Here is an 18,832-nt window from a genome sequence, read left to right as displayed (position 1 = left end):
TATTATGATTCATTATTCGGTTCTGATTGTAAATGTGTTGGGTAAAGATAGCAAAACAACATTAATGGTGAAATATGCAGGGGGTTGGATATTTAGGAGGTTGGGTCTGTGTAATATGGATCGTAGATATTCTACAGCTTTTATTACCTCTACGTTTTATGTGGTTCTGACTGATTTTTGGAAACAATATAAAGAAGTTTTAAACGAGAAAAAGAAGATGCAGAAGGTTTTGAAGGAAAATGAAACTGTTAGTAATATTGAAAGATTAAGTTCTAATCAAGCTTTGGAAGTTTGAGAATAAGGACTGTATAAATAGGCAAAAAGATTTAGTTTAGGAAATGTTGTGATTCTGAGTTATGTCCAAGAGAAGGCTGTGGGGGTGTTGAAAATTCTTTTCATGTAATATGGAATTGTTGTTTTGTAAAAAGGGTTTGGAGTTCTATGAGGGTTGTAATAAAAGAATTAACAGGAGTGAACTATATGACATGGATGATAGCAATTTTTGGGTTATGTAAGCTTGAAAAAGTTAAAGCAAGAGTTTTGTGGTTAATTTTGTGTTGCATCAAAGAAACTTTATGGGATGTTCATAATATTTTAGTTTTCAAAAGGCAAGATTTTTCTGTTAAAGATTGTGTTAATATTATCTTAAGTAAGATGTATGTATATTTTATGTTGGATTGCAAGAGAATTGGTTTGGATGATGCAGAAGGAGTGTGGAAGTCAAAAAAATGGAGACATTTTGTTAGTTGATTATTGTTTTGTTTCTTTGTTTGATTTTGAAAAAAACAAAAAAAATTAAAGAGAAGAGTAACCATGATGATGTTTTTTATATTACTCGGAAACAGTTTGATGCGGTTATAACTGTGAAGTTATTTGGAGTAATATTGATATTGAATGGTAAAAAAAAAAAATCTTTGGAGAATCACGAAGTCTTGGTCATTGGGTGCCTGGAGAGTGTTTGTCCTTATTAGGACATACGATTCCAGGCAACGAGAGGCGATCACCTACTCCAGTGGGAACCCAAAGCCAAGGGGGACGCTGGGATTGATTTGAGCTGAGCACAAGAGCTGTGATACGAGTTCTATTACAAGGCGGAGATGGCTTCTGAAGGAGTCCCTGCTTATGCCAGGGTGAAGAATTCGGTGCGGATTGTGTCCTTGGATGCTTCGAATGAAGAAAGGAGGCTGGATTATGTGGTGAAGATCATTCTATATGATCTGGGTAGAGTGAAGAAGGAGGAAATCCTCGCCTTGCAGGATTACCCAAGAAGAGGGGTATATGATGTTAAGTTCGAGGAGGAGATTTTTTTTCGGAGGTTTTGGAGGATCTTGAAGGTAAATTCGGAGGATATTCGACTGGAGGGATTTAAGGTTTTCCCTCATTTCGACCAGGAAGAAGTGGTGGTGGTGATTAAGACCTATTCACCTTTTGCACCTGTGAAGGAGATCGAGGTGGTGTTGAGTCGTTGTTGCAAGAAAGTTGTTTTCGTTGGGAAGGTCTTCAATCAACATGGTTTGTGGACATCCAAGTATAAGTTTAAAGTGGTGTTTTTGGAGGGGAAAGTTCCCCCAGCAAGATTTCAACTCGGTAAGATGAATTTTGATGTTTTTTTTGAAGGAATGACAGTGTTTTGCAGGAAGTGCAAAAATTATGGTCATGTTGCTGAGAAATGTGAGGCATGTAAGTTTTGTGGCGATCATACTCATGAAGGGAAGGATTGTAAGAAGCTGAAGTCGTGCAATTTTTTTTTAAAGAAGATCATTTGTATGATGTTTGTCCTATGAGAAAAACTAAAGAAGTGGAAGTTGTTTTGGCGGTGGAGGAAGAGAAGATGGTGGAGGAGAAAAACTAAAGAAGTGGAAGTTGTTTTGGCGGTGGAGGAAGAGAAGATGGTGGAGGAGAAAGTATTGTCCTGGAAGAACATTTGGCGGCATTGTCCTGGAAGAACTTTTGGCGGCTGTTGAGTCGCCTAGTGTTGTTGAGGAGATTGCGGAACTGGAGAAGATGATGGAAGAGAGTCAATCTGAAGAAGTCGCAGGTGGAAGTGAAGAGTTCATTGTGAAACGAAAGAAAAAGAAGGATATAGTAGTGGAGGAGAAGGAGGAGGAAGAAAAGGTGAAGAAAAAAGGGAAAATAGAAGAAGTAGTTGAGGAGAAGGAGGTGAAGAGTGTGGAGGAAAAAATAAAGGAAAGAGAAAGAAAAATTGAAGAGTATTTCAAGTGGAAATCGGTTTGTGAAAGAAATTTTTACTATTGGAAACAAAGGCCTTTGGAGGAATTGAAAGAAGAAGTTTCAAAGTGGCCAGAAAAGAGAGTTGCTCTACAAAATCTTTGGGATTTTGAGAGTATGCCAGATTATATAGCCAGAAGAAACATTCTGGAATTCATAAAATGTTGGGATTAATTTTTTCTTGTTTTGTTTTTGTGTGTGTTGTTTAAAATGGTAAAAAAAAAAAAAAATTATATTAAATATATATACACTAATAATTTAAAAAAAAAATTGATTGAAGAGTTTCAAAGTGATGCGAATAGAGGTAAGGGTTGGGGTTTACCTCATCCTTTTGCTTCGAGTGGCTGAAGTGAAACTAGAAAAAAAAAAATCTGTTCTTATCAGTTTAATATCTGATACGTCCCCTATCTGGGGACCATATATTAAATGGATTTTTGGAACAGGGAGATGAAAGAAGAGCTTGCTCTGTCCACTCCATGCATCGACCTGGTATTGCAGTACCTCCAGGACCGGTGGACTTCTCTTACTCAGTTTGAAAAAGCAGAAAAAGAAGCAGCAAACGAGCTGCGGGGAAATGAAAAGCCCAGCTAGCAAAGTTTGGGAGGACAAGCAGTGCGGGAGACAGAGAGCCGTGGAGCAAGGAGGAAGCCCGGTGGTGCACAATGCGTGGCTACAGCATGACAGGCCAGCAGAAGCACAAGAGAGAGAGCGAAAAAGGCAGGCAGGCATTTGGTAGTTGTTGTCTTGTTGTCTTGTGATCCCGGCTGTGTTCAGCTGTGAGTTGTTGCAGGAACGAGCTGATTGCATCAACGAGCTGGTTGTGGCCGTCACAAAGAGGTGGGGCTATGCAAATAAGGTGTGCCAGGGCAGTCGGGAAGGTGCTGGGAGTCTGCGGGCCTCAGGCCGGCGAGCCCGATGAAGGTCCGAAACAGGGTCAGAGCCAGAGAGGGCCTGGGGCTGGGAGCCCCCGCGGCCAGGCCGACTGGATGTGGTGTTGCCTGGATGTGGCATGGGCTTGGGCCGGAGGTGTGCTGCCTGCTGGGGCCCAGCCCTCCCTCTCCCCATGGAGGCATGTCTAGCCTGGCTTTGGGCCCGTCTGCGCGCGCCTCTCGAGTTATCGCTTCTCGGCCTTTTGGCAAGATCAAGTGTCTTGTTGCTAGGTTGTTTTTGCACATCAGCCCTCGGCCTTTCGACATCGGCCTTTTTGGTCTTAAGTTGACTGCAGCTATTGGGGGAGATCTGTGAAGCTTCCGAGAAGGGATCACACCGGAGGACCCGGAAACCACCCTAGGGTGGTGGAAGGGGGCTTCATTCTTTGAACAGCAAAATGGAAGGCTTTTATACCTCATCGGCTCCTGAAGTACGCTTCAAAAATACGGCACAAGTTGAAATTCCGGAATCCAAGAGAGGTGAGAACGCTTTAAAGTTCGTGGTGGAAGATTTACTGGATTACTGCGGAATAAAGCCGGTGGATATGTTCAGTTTGCCTGAGTTTTACAATTGTGGGGTGTAGGAGCTCATCTTTAAAGACACCATTCTCTACAAAGCCTTTAAGAGAAATTATCTGGCTAAAAAAGATGACCCCAGGATCGCAGGATGTGACGTTATTTTCAAGCACCGGGACAACATCAGGTTAGTCACTGTTTACATGTATAATAATTATGTGGAGGACAGTGAAATTTTGTTTTACCTGGATGAGGTGTTTGAGGAGGTTGAGATGATTAAAAAAATAAAGAATGATTATGGTGTCTGGTCTGGTAAAAGGCTGTTTGCTGTTTTGCGAGATGATGAAACAGCAGAGGACAGTTTTCTTCATCCACACCAGCTGATAAATATCAGTGGGAACAGAGGGTTCATGAAGTACAATGGCATGCCAGTCTTTTGCTGGAAGTGTAACAGCTTTGGCCATGTATCGCAGGATTGTCAAGTTGGCAAAATATGTCGTGTCTGCTTTGAATTAGGACATGATGACGAAAACTGCAAGAATGTGGTTAAATGTTCAAATTGTGGCAAGGAGGGTCATAGATCGATGGATTGCCCAATAACAACTTATGCCGACAGAGTTACAGAGTTAAAGCAGGCCATGTATCTCCCCCAATAGATAAAATGTGTGAAGATTTCCCTGCATTGCCGGACCCATCTGGAAGCAAGGTGGATGATCGAGCAGAGGTTTCTTCCTTAAAAAATAAAGGGATGTCAGTCTTGGTTGGGCCTAAAATGCCAAGGAGAGAGAAAGTCTTGGTTGAGCCTAAAATGCCAAGGAGAGAAACAAAGAAGAATGTGAAAAGTCCGTCAAAAAGAAGAGCTTTAGAGGCGGTTGAAGAGGATAGTCCAGGTGTTACTCTCCCATCCATAATTGAGGAGATTGATTTTTCTGTGGAAGATCTAATTCCTCAACAACAGGAAGTAAAAGGAAATGAGACACCAACTTCAGAGGATTCCTGTAATTTGTTTATGGAGACGGACATAGTGAGTGAGCCTTCTCTGTCACCAATGACTGAATTTGGAACTAGAGTGCTCCGTGGAGATAGGCTTAGCGAAACGCCTATCTTGCCCAGTTTTCCTGATAAGGAAGCTGGTTCATACGCTGAACATGATCCAGGTTGATTTTTTTTTTGGGGGGGGGGGTTCCCCTTAGTGATGTTTTTTAGTTTTTGAATGCTTTTGAAGTGTGCTTCACTGAATGTAAGGAGCATTCGAAGTGCTGTGAGAAGAGCAGCAATTTTTGATTTTTTGTCCTCCTTAAGTTTTGATTTTTTTTTCTGCAATGCAATATTGATTTTGACCATGTCAAACTGAAACAGTCATGGTCATGGGGTTTTTCATATTTTTCAGGAGGAAATAATGTTAAAAGCTCTGGGGTGGGTATTTTGGTCAAAGGGAATTCTTTCATTTTCAATTCTTTAGTTGATATTGAGCCAGGTAGGGCTTTTTTGGTTAAAGGGGAATATAAGGGCTTACAAATTAAGCTTTTTTGTGTTTATGGGAATGTGGAAAAAAATGAGAGGTTTAATATTTTTGAAAGAATAAAAAATGAGAGGTTTAATCTTTTTGAAAGAATATCTTATTTTGTAGGTGGATCGGAACCTATTATTATGTTCGGGGATTTCAATTGTGGTATGGATGTTAGTGATAAAAAATATTATTTTCGATTTTGATTTATTAAAAAAAAAAAAAAAAAAAAAAATCTGTTCTTATCAGTTTAATATCTGATACATCCCCTATCTGGGGAACATATATTAAATTGATTTTTGGAACAGGGAGATGGAAGAAGAGCTTGCTCTGTCCACTCCACGCATCGACCTGGTATTGCAGTACCTCCAGGACCGGTGCACTTCTCTTACTCAGTTTGAAAAAGCAGAAAAAGAAGCAGCAAACGAGCTGCGGGGAAATGAAAAGCCCAGCAAGCAAAGTTTGGGAGGACAAGCAGTGCGGGAGACAGAGAGCCGTGGAGCAAGGAGGAAGCCGACGGTGGTGCACAATGCGTGGCTGCAGCATGACAGGCCAACAGAAGCACAAGAGAGAGAGCGAAAAAGGCAGGCAGGCAGGCAGGCATTTGGTAGTTGTTGTCTTGTTGTCTTGTGATCCTGGCTGTGTTCAGCTGTGAGTTGTTGCAGGAACGAGCTGATTGCATCAACGAGCTGGTTGTGGCCATGACAAAGAGGGGGGGCTATGCAAATAAGGTGTGCCGGGCAGTCGGGAAGGTGCTGGGAGTCTGCGGGCCTCAGGCCGGCGAGCCCGATGAAGGTCCGAAACAGGGCCTGAGCCAGAGAGGGCCTGGGGCTGGGAGCCCCCGGGGCCGGGCCGACTGGATGTGGTGTTGCCTGGATGTGGTGTGGGCTTGGGCCGGAGGTGTGCTGCCTGCAGGGCCCAGCCCTCCCTCTCCCCATGGAGGCATGTCTAGCCTGGCTTTGGGCCCGTCTGCGCGCGCGCCTTTCGGGTTATCGCTTCTCGGCCTTTTGGCTAAGATCAAGTGTAGTACCTTCGGGGAACCGCGAGGTCTTGGTCATTGGGTGCCTGGAGGGTGTTTGTCCTTATTAGGACTTACGAATCCAGGCAACGAGAGGTGATCACTCACTCCGGTGAAAACCCAAGCCAAAGGGGGAAACCGGGAGTGTTGAGCTTGTACACGCTAGTGAGAACTGGAAGTGCTTCTTTGAAGATGGACATCGGCGAAGATGTTGTTCCGGTCTTCGCAAGACTTCGGAATTCGGTCTGAGTCGTGGAGGAGAAGGTGACGGAAGGCGAGAGCAAGTTGAGGCACATCGTTGAGGTCATCCTGGGAAAGTTCGGCCATGTCGGGAAGAAGGAGATCCTGGCTATTCAGGACTACCCCAGGAGAGGCGTATATGACGTGACCTTCGAAGGAGAAGGGATCTTTCTGAGCTTCCTGAAGATTTTGGAAGAAAATCGAGGGGATGTTTGTCTTCGCGGATACAGAGTCTTTCCTCACATCTCGCTGGAGGAGGTCGTCTTGGTAGTCAAGTCTTACTCTCCATTTGTGAGTATGAAAGAGGTAGAGACTGTTTTGAAACAGTACTGTGAAAAATTGACTTTTACAGGAAGAATCCTAAGTGAAGTCGGGATTTGGACGTCCAAGGTGAAGTATAAGGCGAAGTTTAAGAAACTTATGTTACCCCCAGCTAGGTTCAAGTTGGGGGGCATAAATTTAGATTGCCATTTTTCAGGTATGCCTGTCTTCTGCCGAAGATGTCGTTCATACGGACATACAGCTGAGAAGTGCAAAGTCTGCGGTATGCCTGTCTTCTGCCGAAGATGTCGTTCATACGGACATACAGCTGAGAAGTGCAAAGTCTGCGGTAATTGTGGTGAGTTATCCCATGAGTCAAAAGACTGTGTTCATCCAAGAAGATGTAATTTGTGTTTCCAGCTAGACCACTTGTATGCAAGATGTCCACAAAGGGGTAAGGCTATGAGTCAGGGTAAGGCCTTACCTGAGGAGCCTGTAGTCACCCCAAGTGTGGAAATCCAGGAGGAAATCGTTCCTAAAGAAGTGGAAGATTTGGTTGAAAAAATGGTAGAAAATTCTGGAGCTTTTTCAGATGTGGCACCACTCAAGACTGAGAGTGAAGAAGAAATGGAGAAAGAAATGGTTGCGAAGAGAAGGAAAAAAAGAAAAGAGATTCAAGAATCAGATAGCCAATCTGAAGATTCGGAGGAGTCGGTGAAGTCAATGAAAAGTGGTGAAGAGTGTTTTCAGCTTTGGAGAACAAAAAAAAATAAAGAGATTGAAGAATATGTTCAGACCTGGCCAAATGAGAAGAAGGTAGCTTTATATAAGGAAGTTCGCAATACTCCTTCGTCTCAGACAAGACTGAGAGTGTTGGACTTTATTAGAAGATGGAAGGAATGAATTTAATTCCTTTTTTTTTTGTTTTTCTGAGAATGAATTGAATTTAATTCAGCAGCAGCAGCAAACGAGCTGCGGGGAAATGAAAAGCCCAGCAAGCAAAGTTTGGGAGGACAAGCAGTGCGGGAGGCAGAGAGCCGTGGAGCAAGCCGACGGTGGTGCACAATGCGTGGCTGCAGCATGACAGGCCAGCAGAAGCACAAGAGAGAGAGAGAAAAAGGCAGGCAGGCAGGCATTTGGTAGTTGTTGTCTTGTTGTCTTGTGATCCTGGCTGTGTTCAGCTGTGAGTTGTTGCAGGAACGAGCTGATTGTCACGGCCACAACCAGCTCGTTGATGCAAAGAGGCGGGGCTATGCAAATAAGGTGTGCCGGGGCAGTCGGGAAGGAGCTGGGAGTCTGCGGGCCTCAGGCCGGCGAGCCCGATGAAGGTCCGAAACAGGGCCTGAGCCAGAGAGGGCCTGGGGCTGGGAGCCCCAGGGGCCGGGCCGACTGGATGTGGTGTTGCCTGGATGTGGTGTGGGCTTGGGCCGGAGGTGTGCTGCCTGCCGGGGCCCAGCCCTCCCTCTCCCCAGGGAGGCATCTCTAGCCTGGCTCAGGGGCCGTCTGTGCGCGCCTCTCGAGTTATCGCTTCTCGGCCTTTTGGCTAATCTCAAGTGTAGATTTGGTCTTAAGGTGCTAAGAGACTCTTCCGACTCGGCCTTTTGGGATCGCCCTATAGCGGCTTAACCCAACTACTGCTATAGGGCCGGATACATGTCTTAAAGCAACGTGAAGGTGATCGACCGGTGGGAGAGCAGTGGAGGATGGGCATTCCGCCAGCGGGAATGCCCATTTTTTCCAAGAGAGAGAAAGGAGTACTACAGTTTGAAGAAAATTCAAGTGGACATCGTGGAAGGAATTTTGGCGATGGAAAGAGGAAATATTTTCTGCGTTCAAGTTTTTCTTCAGCAAGGTTTCTATGACATTTCGTTTAACACCGCAAATGAGTTGAGGACCTGTTATATGAGGATCAAAGAAAAAGTTGCACATGAGGAGTTGCAAGAACTTTCCTTTTCAGTAAAGGAATCACGTACAAGAACCCCAGTGGTAGTACATATGTACAAACCCTTTGCAAAAGATGAGGAGGTAAGAGCCTTTCTGGGTCGTTATTGTTCATATGTGTCTCCTGGGGAAAAGAAAAAAAATGTTTTTGGTACGTTCAATGGACAAAAAAGATACTGGGTAGAATTTAATAAGGAGGAAGGAGGGATTGGAGGTGTGTCCCACCCTCCCCAAACCTTTTCTATTGGTAGCAATAAAGGTTACCTTTTCTACCCAGACCAGCCAGTATATTGCAGAAAGTGCTTCCAGTTTGGTCATTTAAAAGACGCCTGTGACAAAGACGCGTGCTGCAGGAATTGTTTCAGACCTGGGCATAAGACTATGGACTGTTTATTGGCCCGTAAATGTCACATTTGTAATTCTCTAGAACATCTAGCTCGTCAGTGTCCAAAAGTTCCTGCGGCTCAGGAGAGTCGTTTATATTCGGATGCGGTGAGAAGGGAGGCAGCGAGAAGTGAAGTGGTGGAAGCTGCACTTAGTCCTTTGCCTGAAAGTGCGGAGGGATCCGATTCTGAGGATTTGTTGCCAGTTGATTTGGTAATGGGAGGTGCTGAGAGCTGAAGGAGATGATGTTCTGGAGGGAAATGATGGAAGTGGCAATATGGAAGTTGACAAAGCAAAATTAAAAAGAAAGGAACCAACACAGGAAAGTGGTGAGACGCCAATTCCTTGGAGTGATCTGATTGAGGAAGGCTCGAGTCCAGAAAGGAGTGAGTCCTCCGTGTACATTGATTCAGACTCTTCAGCAGCTTTTCTTGATAAAGAGGACGTTTCCAAGCTCGCAGAGACAATGAATGTGGTGAGGGAGGAGGGAAAGGATTTAAAGAAGAAGAAAGCAAAACAAGAGTTGTCAAAAGGAGAGCCCTCAACATCAATGAGGGGGGTTAATGTGGAAGAAAAGAATACCCCTTCTGTGAGAGCAAGAGCGAGGGGTCCGAAAAAGAAATTAATGTTTAGTTTTTTGTATGTATTTTTTCTCCCCTAAGACATGCCTTCGAAAGTAGGTTCTATAAACGTGAGAAGTATTAGCAGAAGAGCTGCAATTTTTCAGATATTGTCTTCTCTTTGTTTACACATCTTTTGCCTACAGGAATGCGCAATTGAGGAAGAACCACTGAAGGTAAAGTGGGATCTTGGACCATCGGTATGGTCGACAAGTAAAGAAAGAAATGCAAGTGTGGGTGTTTTATTTAAAGGTTTAGATTTTGATATAAAAAGGGTAACTCATATTGCGCAAGGCAGAGCGCTATTGATTTATTTTGAGTTTAATGATTGTTTGTTTAAATTGATTAATATTTATGCCCCTGTTAAGAAAAATGAAAGAATTGAGTTTTTTGAAAATCTTGAAAATCTTAGTTTGTTTATAGGAGGACAAGAAAATATTATTTTGACAGGGGATTTTAATTGTGTAATTAAAGAAGGGGATCGGGTTAATGTGAAGGATGGTGGTGGGTGTGGTTTGGAGAAATCGGGTAAAATTTTGAAAGAAATGGTTTCTTTAATGGGTTTACAAGATGCATATTTGTGTGCAGGGGATCAGGCAGAGAAATTTACCTTTTTCAGTGATAAGGGAAATATTTTTTCCAGAATTGATTTTTATTTTTTTTCTAAATCTATAGAAGTTTTGAATTATAGTGTTAAAAGAATGTTTTTTTCTGATCATAGATGTATTATTTGTGAAATACGGGTAAATGGGGAGAAGGTGTATGGAAAGGGCATATGGAAGTTAAATGTCCAGTTATTGGAAGATGGTGAGATTATACAAAAGTATAAGGAGTGGTTTGGGAAATGGGTAAGAAGGAAAGGAGAATTTGAAGATATTAGGGAATGGTGGGATTGGGTTAAAGGGGAATCTAAGGTTTTTTTTCTAAAGAAAAGTTGGGAAATAGCTAGGAAGGAAAGAGAGGGTTTTGAGAAGTGGCAAATTAGATTAGATTATTTGAAAAAATTGGAGAAAGAAGGGGTAAATATGCAAATGGAGATTGAGGAGGCAAAAAGGAAAGTTAAGAAATACTTGGAGGAAAAAGGGAAATCTATAATAGCACAGACTAGAATGACAGTAAAAGAAAATGATGAAAAATGCACACGTTTTTTCTTTAAAAAAGTATATGGTAAAAGAACTGTGATGTGGAATGTTATAGACAAAGAAGGAAAGGAGGTGGATGGGAATGAGAAAGTGAGAAAAGTGGTATGGGAATTTTACAAGGATTTATACACAGAGAAATGGAGAGATAAGAATGTGGAGAATGAATGTCTTAAGGGCATTGAAGAGTGTTTGAATATAGAGGACAAAGAGTTTTTGAACGATGATCTTAATAAATCAGAATTGGAAACATGTATGAAAGAAATGAGAAAAGGTAAAACACCTGGTAGCAATGGTCTGCCAATCGAATTTTATATCGTATTTTGGGATGTACTGGGTGATTATGTCTTTGATGTATGTGAAAGTGTACTTAAGAATGGTTGTTTTGAGAAACTGGAGACCTATATCTCTTTTGAATGTTCATTACAAACTGATTGCAAAAATGTTAGCTAATCGTATGAAGGAAGTAGTGGTGAGGTTGGTGGGAGAAGATCAGATATGTGCAGTTCCTGGGCGGCAGATTGGAGAAGGTTTGAGGTGTTTGCGTGATGTATTGTGGTATGCAAGGGAAAGAAAGCAAGAAGTGGCTGTTGTAATCGAGTGGTGCATGATTTTATGTTTGGTGTTTTGGAAAGAATGGGGGTGTCTGGAAGGTTGATAGATTGGATTAGATGTTTGTATGTGTGCAAAGTGCAAGTGAATGGGTTTTTGACAGAAGTAGTGTGTATAAGGTCTGGGGTGAGACAGGGGTGCCCCTTGTCCCCGATTCTTTTTATTTGCACGATTGAGCCGTTGTTAAGGATGATCAAGAGTGATAAGATAATGCGTGGTATTGAGGTGCCTGGAAGTGATGGTAGAGATTTGAGGGTGATTGCTTATATGGATGATGTAACGTTAGTGTGTAAGTCACAGGCTAGTTTGAGGAGAGCAAGGTTACTGATTGAATGTTTTTGTATGGTGTTTTTGTATGGTGAGTGGTTTTAAATTGAATGTGGATAAGAGTGGTTTTAAATTGAATGTGGATAAGAGTGTGTGTGTAAGGGGTTTGGGGAGTGGAAGGAAATTGGTTTGTGTGGTTGGCCAATATGTAAGGGTGGGATTGAAGTTTTGGGTGTAATGTTTGATGTGGATTTGAGAGGATGTGAAAGTTGGAGGAAAGTAAGTGCGAGAGTGAGTAAGAAAATTGATTTTTGGTCATTAAGGACCTTGACAATAGAGGGACGGATCTTGATAAGTAAGGCAGTGCTGATACCAATTTTGTTGTTTATTAATGCTGTGTTTCCCCCGGCAGATCCAACATTAAGAAAAATTATACGTTTGATTTTTTGTTTTATTTGGAATTCGAAGATGGAGAAACTTAGAAGGGAAAAAGTAGTTAAGAAAAAGATGAATGGTGGGAAAAATATGATTGATATAGATCAATTTTTGGCAATACAATATACAAGCATGTGTATTAAAACAAGTAAAAAAGAATGTTTGAGTGGTTGTATGACAAGATATGTGAGTGGAAGTGTGTTGAGAAAGCATGGTTTAAGAGAAGTGGATTTAAGGAAACCGGTGTGTTTTAATTCTCCATGGTTCTATGTCAGATTAGAAAGGTGTATAAGGAGGAATAATTTAAATGGCATATCTTCTGAGTTATGGTGTGAAAGTAAAGAGATAATGAAAATTTTGAAGACAAGACAAGAAATGGAAGATGTGTGTGGTTTGACTGTAAGTGAGAGTAAAAAGGTATGGGAGAATGCAAATAGTAAATTTTTGGTTAATAGGCAAAAAGACTTGGTGTGGATGAGTGTGCATGGATGCTTACATACAAGGGTTTTCCAAAGGAGGAGAAAGTTGGTGAATAGTGAGCAATGCCCTAGACAGGGATGTGTGGGGATAGAGAATATTCCACATGTGTTTTTGGATTGATATTACGCTAAAAATGTTTGGAAGAAAATGGAGAGCTAACTGCAATTGAAAGTTTTTCTTATAGTTTGATGTTTTATGGTTTGGGGAATTTAAGTGAGGAGAAAAGTAGAATCTTGTGGTGTATAGTTAACTGTATAAAAGAAGCTCTCTGGGATACAAGGAACATGTGTGTATTTCATAATGTACAGTTTGATGAAAATGCATGTGTGGGGTTGGTTCGTAGTAGGATTTTTCTTTATGTATTATGGGATAGGAAAAGATTGGGTAATGAAGCAGAAGGAATTTGGAAATATAAGAAGTGGAAATCAGAAGGAATTTGGAAATATAAGAAGTGGAAATCATGGATTTCTTCTGTGTGAAATTTTCTTTAATATGTGAAGTTTAATGATTTAATGATTTTTGGTTTTTTTTTGTTGTTGCTTGAATTTCTGATGGAGTGAAGTTATGTTTTGTGAAATTTAATTTTGTATTTTGTAATAAAAAAATGAAAAAAAAAATCTGTTCTTATCAGTTTAATATCTGATACGTCCCCTATCTGGGGACCATATATTAAATGGATTTTTGGAACAGGGAGATGGAAGAAGAGCTTGCTCTGTCCACTCCACGCATCGACCTGGTATTGCAGTACCTCCAGGACCGGTGCACTTCTCTTACTCAGTTTGAAAAGGCAGAAAAAGAAGCAGCAAACGAGCTGCTGCGGGGAAATGAAAAGCCCAGCAAGCAACGTTTGGGAGGACAAGCAGTGCGGGAGACAGAGAGCCGTGGAGCAAGGAGGAAGCTGACGGTGGTGCACAATGCGTGGCTGCAGCATGACAGGCCAGCAGAAGCACAAGAGAGAGAAAAAGGCAGGCAGGCAGGCATTTGGTAGTTGTTGTCTTGTTGTCTTGTGATCCCGGCTGTGTTCAGCTGTGAGTTGTTGCAGGAACGAGCTGATTGCATCAACGAGCTGGTTGTGGCCGTCACAAAGAGGCGGGGCTATGCAAATAAGGTGTGCCGGGGCAGTCGGGAAGGTGCTGGAAGTCTGCGGGCCTCAGGCCGGCGAGGCCGATGAAGGTCCGAAACAGGGCCTGAGCCAGAGAGGGCCTGTGGCTGGGAGCCCCCGGGGCCGGGCAGACTGGATGTGGTGTTGCCTGGATGTGGTGTGGGCTTGGGCCGGAGGTGTGCTGCCTGCAGGGCCCAGCCCTCCCTCTCCCCATGGAGGCATGTCTAGCCTGGCTTTGGGCCCGTCTGCGCGCGCGCCTTTCGGGTTATCGCTTCTCGGCCTTTTGGCAAGGATCAAGTGTAGAGATACAGGAGATCTTCGTAAAGTCCAAAGGTGTACTTCGAGACCCCCCTTGTCGGCCTAGTGGGATCGCCCTTCTTTGGAAGGACTTCACCCACTTGCTGCTATTGGGAAGGGGGCCCAACTTGAATACAACGAGCATCGATCCCCCTATACGTTGGATCCAGTACATTCTTTTGGCGAGAAACTGCAACCTCAGCAAACCATGGATATCGACTAAGAATACTGTCCCGGCTTATGCACGATTGAAAAACTCGGTGCGCTTCATCTACATGGATAAAGGAGAAAGAGGGCTTAAGCACATCGTGGAGAAAGTGCTTTTTGGACTTTTCTCAATTCAGAAAATTGAAATTTTGGCTCTACAGGACTATCCTAGAAGAGGAATCTATGATGTCACTTTTACAACAGACGGTATTTTCAAAGACTTTTTATTTAATCTAAATACCGTAAAGGATAGTCCGGTGTTGGATAAAAATTGTGGAGCATTTGGTAGAAGAGACTGTGAGACTGTTACGGTTAAAATGTACTCACCATACATTGCAGAGCATGTTGTCCGCATTTTTTTATCCAATTACTTTAAAAACATAACATTTTTGGGAAAAATTAATAATGAATTTGGGCTGTGGACCATAAAATGGCGATACCAGGTTTCCTTTATACCGGATCCTAGTGGTCACGGAGGAAAAAGACACCCACCTGCACGGTTTAAACTCGGATCTACAAATGGAGATCTGTTTTATGCTGCAATGCCGACTTTTTGCAGAAAGTGTAAAAAACATGGACATCTTAAAGAGCAATGTGACGTTACGTGTACCAATTGTGGAAGTGCGGAACACAGAAATTTAGAATGTCCAAAGGGCCGGCTATGTCGGTTATGCCAGAAGGAGGGACATACATACTGGAATTGCCTTCTCCGCGATAACCGGCCAGAACAAGGAAAAAAACAACAGTCAAAAGAACAACCGACTCAACAATTAAAAGAACAGCAGTTAAAAGAAAAATCAACCAAAAAAACAACAGTCAGTTAAAAAACAAACTAAAGAACTTCCAGTACAAGAATGCATAATGGAGATGTTAACCGAAGAGGAAGAAAGCTTTCAATCTAAGCTAAACTCAAAACATGTTAACCGAAGAGGAAGAAAGCTTTCAATCTAAGCTAAACTCAAAACAGCGACGAAAGTTGAAAAGGCGGAAGGTGGCCAGCGGGCAGCAGATGGAAGTACCCCCCTAAGTCAAGGGGCAGATGGGAAACCGAAACGCCAGAAAGTCAACGCGGAAATCCCTGGAAAACAAGCAAAGACCAGCTGAACCCGGAGGAACCCCAGAAAGGTGTTTTAAAGGGTAAGGCTGGAGAATGCATGGTTATACCAGAAAAGGATCCAGTTGATAAAGAGTCTGAGATTGGTCTACCGTTTTTTTTGCCTGTATCCTCAATTTTGGAAGAAGATCTGAATTTAAGCGAAGATGGAAGTTCTCCTGCATCTACATTGTGGACCATAGAGTCGGGTGATACAGAGGAATTTAGCTCCAGCGACATGGACTGTCGGGCCGGTAAAAATGACTTAGAAGTTTTTTATCTGATACGTTTTAAATTGATACGTTCTTTTTTTATTTAAAAATGAACTGCATAAACGGCATATCTTTTAATGTAAGAAATTTAAGTGGGAAAGTCAGAAGAGCTGCTCTTTTTAATTTTTCATCAGCTTTTACTGCAACTGTTTTTTTCTTACAGGAATGTGGTATACAACATAGTTTGAATTATAAGAAGTATGAAGATGAGTGGGTGTATGGACCATCAGTGTGGTCCGGTTCAAACCTATCAAAATCAGCAGGTATCGCCATTTTATTTAAGGGAAATGTTTTAATCGATTTTACGCAAGAAATTTTACCATGTAGAATTTTATTGGTTAAAGCTTTTATCGGTGGTATTAAATGGCAGTTTTTAAATTTTTATGGGTCACCGGACAGAAAAGAAAGGGCTGAAATGTTGGAGATTTTACCCCTTTTTATAGAATCCTCCTGCCCTTTGATTTTAGCCGGAGACTTTAACTGCATTTTAAGAGGAGAAAAACGTTTTACGCAATCTAAAGGGAGAAATTATGACAAAACATCGTTTATGTTGAAAAATATTATAACAGATTTTAAACAAAGATGTTTATAAAAATTGTAATAAGAATGCACAGGGGTAACCTGGAGTAATAACGTTTGTAGCTCTAGGATTGATTTTATTTTTTCTTCTAAACAAGTAGAACCGGTAAATTTTAAGCTTTTAACGAATGTTTTCTCAGATCACAAGATTTTGTCTTTTGGGGTTAAAGTGAACACTGGAAAAGCTAGAGGTAAAATAGCCTGGAAATTTAATAACTTGTGGATCTTCTAAAAGGGAAGTATTTAAGATTTTATTTTGTTTTATAAAAAAAGTAGGGACAAACAAAATCCTGAGAATATAACCTGTGCAAGGTGGGAAAAAATAAAAAATAAAATAAAGGAATTTTTTATTAAAGTAGGACAAAAAAAGGCTAAAGAAAGAAGGCAATTTTATTATAATTTAAATTGTCAATTGCAAGCATTCTATAAAATGAGACTCTATGATATAGAGGTGGAAAAAGAAATTTTAGAATGTAAAAAAGAAATTAAGAAAGTTTTGGAAAAAAGGGGAAAATAAATAATTTTTAATTCTAGGATAAAACACACAGAAGAAAAAGGTTGAAAAACAAATAACTATTGAAGAAATACAAGGTGAAACTAATATACAAGGTATATTATACAAGGTGAAACTAATATACAAGGTATATTAGAAAAGGTTAAATGTTTCTATTCCGATCTCTGAGGAAAAGAAGATAGACAAGACTTTTTTAGAGGACCTAGTAGAAGGAATTTCCTTAACTTTTAATAATGACTCAAAGTCTTCTTTTTTAAAACCTATATCAGAAGATGAAATTTTAAACACAATGAAAAGTTTTAAGCATGGTAAAACACCAGGATATGACGGTATACCTATTGAGTTTTATGTCACTTTTTATGATCTTTTATTTTCAATTTTTACTGAAGTTTTTAATTCTAAGTTAATTCCTCAATCTTGGAAAAAGGGTATGGTTACTTTATTGTATAAAAAAGGAGATCCGAAAGATTTGGGAAATTGGATACCTATTACCCTTTTAAATTGTGATTACAAAATAATGGCCAAGATATGTGCAAATCGTCTTAAAGGTGAGATTCTAAATTCTATTCATGGTAATCAGGTGTGTGGGATACTGGGTAGAAACATATGGCAAAATTTAAACCTGGCAAAAGATGCTATTGAAAATATTAAAAGTCGCAAAAGTAAGATAGCTATTGTATCATTGGATTTCGAAAAAGCATTTGATAGGGTCTCCCATTTTTATCTTTTTAAGGTTTTAGAAAAAATGGGTATACCGGAGAAATTTTTATTATCTTTAAAAGCTTTTTATGATGGGTACACAAACAAAATTTTAGTAAATGGTTTTAAGACACAGGATATTTTAGTAAAATCCGGAGTGAAGCAGGGTTGCCCCCTCTCCCCTTTGTCTGTGCTTTGGAGCCACTCTTATGTGCAATAAGGAAGGACAAACAAATTAAGGGAATTCCATTACCAGGTGGAGGAGGACAAGAGTCAAAGGTGATGGGCTACATGGATGATGTAGCAGTCTTTTGTGCAGATTATTCTGAGGTTTCTGGTTTTAAACTAAATGCTAATAAAAGTAATGTATTAAATATTGGAGAAAGGAATTTGAGCGATATAAAAAATGCCAATAACTGAAAGTGTTAAAATTTTGATTAATTTTGATGTCTTATGTCTACAAGAATGTGCTTTATTAAACTAACCAAAAATAAGTAATTGGGAGCTGGGGCCTGCAGTGTGGTCGCTAGATAAAAAGAAAAATGGGGGTGTAGGTATTTTGTTTAAGGGAAAGAATTTTGAAATTTTGAATGTAATGCATATTGTCCAAGGAAGGATTCTTTTGGTTGTATTTAAGTTTAAAGAGGTTTTGTTTAAATTGATAAATGTGTATGCTCCCCCGGATAAAAATGAAAGATTGGTTCTTTTTGAGCAACTTAAATTTTTTCTAGGTGGGAAAGAGCGTATATTCTTAATGGGAGATTTCAATTGCATTATAAAAGAAGGGGACAGGGAGGGATTGCAAAATGTGAAACTGGATGTATCTGGGAAAAATTTATGCGAAAATGGTTAATTTATTCAAATTTAAAGATGCTTTTGTTGAAGCAGGGAATCCTGGGAAAGGATGTACTTTTTTTTAGTGATAAAGGGACGGTAAGATCCCGAATAGATTTTTGTTTTACTTCCAAGAATTTAGTTATAGAAAAATTTGATGTAAAGAGAGTACATTTTATCAAACCAGGATCTGAAAAAGGTAGAGTTAAAATGGGAAATTTGGTGGATTTTGGGAAAGGTACGTGGAAATTGAATATTTCTTTGCTTGAAGATGATAAAGTTAGAAATGAGTATATTTTGTTTTTTGAAAAATGGAAGAATAGGTTACGGACTTTAAGAATATAAGTGAGTGGTGGGAATGGGTTAGGTTGGAAACTAAAAGATTTTTTGTTACAAAAGGGATAGAGATGGCAAGGAAAGAGAAGATAGAATATGAGAATTGGCAGAGAAGACTTCTGTATTTAGAAGAGTTAAGAAGTTTAGGATGGGATGTTAATGAGGAGATACAGAGAAGTAGAGAAAATATTAGGAAATGTCTTGAGGATAAAGGTAAAAAAATTATTGCTCAAGCTAAATTGGAGGTTAAGGAAAATGATGAGCAATGTAGTAAGTTTTTCTTTAAAAAGGTTTTTGAAAGGAAGGTGGAGATGTTAGAAG

The 18,832-nt window shown here is 40.6% G+C and overlaps 3 non-coding genes and 2 pseudogenes across 3 annotated transcripts; all 5 read left to right on the top strand.

Moving 5' to 3' along the window:
* Positions 1-1,097: 1,097 nt before the first annotated feature.
* Positions 1,098-1,852, top strand: LOC108698989 (annotated as a pseudogene).
* Positions 1,853-2,554: 702 nt separating this feature from the next.
* LOC121397416 lies at positions 2,555-2,752 on the top strand. Its single transcript, XR_005963660.1, has one exon. It is a non-coding gene; the product is annotated as a U2 spliceosomal RNA (small nuclear RNA).
* Positions 2,753-5,376: 2,624 nt separating this feature from the next.
* Positions 5,377-5,569, top strand: LOC121397404. Its single transcript, XR_005963651.1, has one exon. It is a non-coding gene; the product is annotated as a U2 spliceosomal RNA (small nuclear RNA).
* Positions 5,570-5,984: 415 nt separating this feature from the next.
* Positions 5,985-7,825, top strand: LOC108698988 (annotated as a pseudogene).
* A 5,330-nt stretch (positions 7,826-13,155) lies between these two features.
* Positions 13,156-13,348, top strand: LOC121397387. Its single transcript, XR_005963640.1, has one exon. It is a non-coding gene; the product is annotated as a U2 spliceosomal RNA (small nuclear RNA).
* Positions 13,349-18,832: the final 5,484 nt, after the last annotated feature.

The sequence above is a fragment of the Xenopus laevis genome, chromosome 8L (genome assembly GCF_017654675.1).
Source record: "Xenopus laevis strain J_2021 chromosome 8L, Xenopus_laevis_v10.1, whole genome shotgun sequence".
Lineage (NCBI taxonomy): Eukaryota > Metazoa > Chordata > Amphibia > Anura > Pipidae > Xenopus > Xenopus laevis.
Note: the sequence above shows the minus strand (reverse complement) of the source record. Positions and strands in the feature narration are given on the sequence as shown.